The 4,189-nt window shown below is 39.9% G+C and overlaps 1 long non-coding RNA gene across 1 annotated transcript in view; it reads right to left on the minus strand.

The window, feature by feature from the left end:
• LOC111959063 (uncharacterized) overlaps positions 1 to 3,355 on the minus strand; it is a 44,749-nt gene extending 41,394 nt beyond the window's left edge. Inside the window, exons 1-2 of the long non-coding RNA XR_002876612.2 lie at positions 3,286 to 3,355; positions 3,111 to 3,184 (exon numbers count right to left, since the gene is read on the minus strand). This is a non-coding gene — a long non-coding RNA (uncharacterized lncRNA). The remainder of the gene's footprint in view (positions 1 to 3,110; positions 3,185 to 3,285) is intronic.
• Between the last annotated feature and the right edge of the window lie 834 nt (positions 3,356 to 4,189).

Consider the following 4,189-nt stretch of genomic DNA (forward strand, 5'->3'; position numbering starts at 1 on the left):
TTTGTTTGGCTTTCACTACCCCCCCCCCCCCCCAAAAAAAACTATATTTGCCAACTCATTCATACTGTATCTTTGTCTTCAGGGGCGCTTCATCTCTTGTTTCTCCAAACGTGCCACAAATATTGTCACTGACAGATCCACCAAATATGTTTTGTTTTATGCCGTCCTGTTAGTCATGGGATTAACAAATCCACCCCTCAAGCAAAAAAGTAATGCCAATGTATCCTTGCTGCTCAACAATTACACTCGATTATCTATATAAGTGGCGAGTTTTTCCAATTTCTGTCCCATACAACTACAACCCCAACTAGTACCACGTAGCTTTATTCATACTTTCCTCTAGAACTGGAAAATAACCTACTGAAACTAGAACTACATGTTCACAACCGTCGAAGTCCATATTACAGACATAAGAGTAAAAGTGGATCCCATACTTTTAACAGAACCAATGCCTCACTAATCGTATATTTTTAATATACAGTAGCCAGATTCTAATAATTGTGGTTCACTCAAGTTCATCATTTTAATTATGTCCTTGATTGGGTACCAGTCAAGGACCAAAATATCCTTCTTCAGTGCGCCTTTTGTAGCAATGAATCCCATTTGTTTACATTTAGTTCCTCTATGCCCAAAGTTTTGAGAACAGGGTAAAACAGTTAAAATTCATATATCATCGCAAATCGTGCAATTACTGCAATTGCTATGACATCTATGGTAAAGCAGACATTAGGTTTCTTTTAATTCCCCTAATAGTTATTACAGCCACTATACCTAAGACCAAGCTAGCATCTACAATGTCCAGGGTTTTTCTTTATTTTTACTATTTTCTACATTGTAGAATAATAGTGAAGACATCAAAACTATGAAATAACACATACGGAATCATGTAGTAACCAAAAAAGTGTTAAACAAAATAATTTAGATTCTTCAAATTAGCCACCCTTTGCCTTGATGACAGCTTTGCACACTCTTGGCATTCTCTCAACCAACTTCATGAGGTAGTCACCCGGAATGCATTTCAATTAACAGGTGTGCCTTGTTAAAAGAAAATGTGTGGAATTTCTTTCCTTCTAATGCGTTTGAGCCAATCAGTTGTGTTGTGACAAGGTAGGGGTGGGATACAGAAGATAGCCCTATATGGTAACAGCTCAAATAAGCAAAGAGAAATGACAGTTCATCATTACTTTAAGACATGAAGGTCAGTCAATCTGGAAAGACCCAGAGTTACCTCTGCTGCAGAGGATAAGTTCATTTGACTTACCAGCCTCAGAAATTGCAGCACAAATAAATGCTTCACAGAGTTCAAGTAACAGACATCTCAACATCAACTGTTTAGAGGAGACTGCGTGAATCAGGCCTTCAGGGTCAAATTTCTGCAAAGAAACCACTACTAAAGTACTCCAATAAGAAGAAGAGACTTGCTTGGGCCAAGAAACACAAGCATTGGACATTAGACAGAAAACTGTCCTTTGGTCTGGAGTCCAAATTGGAGATTTTTGGTTCCAACCGTCATGTCTTTGTGAGACGCGGTGTTGGTGAACTGATGATCTCCGCATGTGTGGTTCCCACCGTAAAGCATGGAGGAGGAGGTGTTATGGTGTGGGGGTGCTTTTCTGGCTACACTGTCTGTGATTTATTTAGAATTCAAGGCACACTTAACCAGAATGGCTACCACAGCATTCTCCAACGATACGCCGTCCCATCTGGTTTGGGCTTAGTGGGACTATCATTTGTTTTTCAACAGGACAATGACGTAACACACCTCCAGGCTGTGTAAGGGCTATTTTACCAAGGAGAGTGATGGAGTGCTYCATCAGATGACCTGGCCTCCACAATCACAATCCTTCAAGACTGTTCGAAAAGCATTCCAGGTGAAGCTGGTTGAGAGAATGCCAAGAGTGTGCAAAGCTGTCATCAAGGTAAAGGGTGGCTACTTTGAAGAATATAAAATATGTTTTGATTTGTTCAAGACTTTTTTGCTTATTTCATGATTCCATGTGTTATTTCATAGTTTTGATGTCTTCACCATTATTCTACAATGTAGAAAATAGTAAAAATAAAGAAAACCCTTGAATAAGGTGTTCTAAAACTTTGACGGTTAGTGTATATATGTGTGGGTGTGTGTCTCTGTGTTTGTGTACGCTTGCATGCACAGCCAGGTCACCCTTGATACAAGTAAGTATTCGACTTCCTTTCATTTCGGGAGGGGATGTGGAAAGCGGTCACTAGGGGCAACAGTGAGCACTTTTACCTTCAAGTAAATTTAGGTTTTGCTAGGGCTTTGTGGATAGGGTTGGTGGATGAGTCTGCCTCTAATTAGGTAGTTTTTAATATTTTTGTTTTAAGCCCTATCCCAAACCTTGACCCTTACCATAACCATTCGGAGTTAATGCCTAACCTTAAGAATTGTATTCCTGAACTTAACCTTAAACACTTCGAAATGTGACTTTTGGAACAACTTCGAAATGTGATTTTTGAGAAACATGGGGATGAATGTCTAAATCTGTGCCTGTGAGAGCTGAGGTTGTGGTATGGTGTCCTGAAATTGAAACAATAACCACAGATTTAAATATATCAAGCAAATAGATTCCGAGTTCCATGACATGAACTGGTATGTGTCTGTTATATAATACAAAATAATTTAATAAAATAGACCACTGGGGTAATCTATGTACGGGATATTGTAATATATTTAATCAACAAAGCCCAGCAAGACAATTTACTTCAGAGCTGTGGCCTATGCTGAAATGTTTAGCCCCAGACAAAACTATGCGCATTGGTGAGGGAGGTGGCTTGTAAAACGCATCCTATCAGATTAGAAATCACAATAACACAAGTCGCAGCAACGGGAACTCTCTCTGTGCTTTAGCAAATTTGAGACATGAATAACGAAACATTGACTACTGCGGATATTCGTCTAAAAATACCGTGATGAATCATGACGTATTACCTACAACAGATAAATGACCACCCCACACCAACACGTTTCTGTTATAACACAGCTACATAGGATAAATGACGAAGATTACTTTAATTAGCTTATTCGTCACTATGCATGCAATAGGCTACGTCCCCTTTACAACGACTAGGACTGTAAAGCAACACTTTACCTTCAAGTCCCATTGTAACAGTCTCGCGGCCCCCTGTGTATCCTTTGAAGTAGATACTGTAGGCTAGTAGATATCTGTTCAGCGCAGGGTGTTTGGAAAAAGTATGGAATAAAAGTCAGCCGGTACATTTTATGTTAACAATACAGTACTAGCAGTAGAAGTGCCCTGTTCTTACCTTACGACACAAATCCAAGGGGAAAGGACTAAAACGATTGTTTGGGTGATTACATGTTTCTTGTTTGCCTCATTCCCTCCCTCCCTCCCTTTTACCAGCGCACTCTCCCTCAAGGAGCGGATACAGACAGAGTGCACGGTTAATAGCATATATGCAACACACATTTTATTGTAAACCTAATACAGTCATCATTAGGCTAACAGTGTTAAAAGGCAGAAGAGTTGTATTTCCGTATCAGGTTTACAAAATAGTTATACGTATATTTGATGCATTTGTTTGGTAGGCTATTCGTGTTATTGATCATCTCCATATGTTTTTAATCCAACGCCAACTAAACTACACATTTACCAATCCTAATTTTCCATTTATTGAATAAATATCCGACTCAATCTCCAAAGAAAACGACTTAACTGTCCACAACTGCATCATAAGAAAGGTGACAGGAATGGCGTTTTGGGTGAAGGAGTGGGCGGGAGGAACAGGGTATTAGGCTATTTTAACGTGATGAATGAGTGGACCAAGTTACTTGGCAAGTGCCTCCCACAGTGCCAGTCTCACGCAGGTGAAGGTTACGGTAGGTTTGAACTAGAACAGTGTTGTCATCTTTAGGAGCGGCGTGTAGCCTACTGGTTAGAGTGTTGGGCCAGTAAACGAAAGGTTGCTGGATCAAATCCCCGAACTGACAAGGTAAAAATCTGTCGTTCTGCCCCTGAACAAGGCAGTTAACCCACTGTTCCCCGGTAGGCCGTTTTTGTAAAAAGGATTTTGTTCTTAACTGACTGGCCTCTTTAAATAAAGGTTAAAAAAAATATTCGGAGATTTTTATGGAGACGCGTGCGCCCACAGGCTACATCAATCAAAAACGCACGTCGAATTAATTAACAATTTCAACATAAGCCTCTCC

Source organism: Salvelinus sp. IW2-2015, linkage group LG35 (genome assembly GCF_002910315.2).
Source record: "Salvelinus sp. IW2-2015 linkage group LG35, ASM291031v2, whole genome shotgun sequence".
NCBI classification, from domain to species: Eukaryota; Metazoa; Chordata; class Actinopteri; order Salmoniformes; family Salmonidae; genus Salvelinus; species Salvelinus sp. IW2-2015.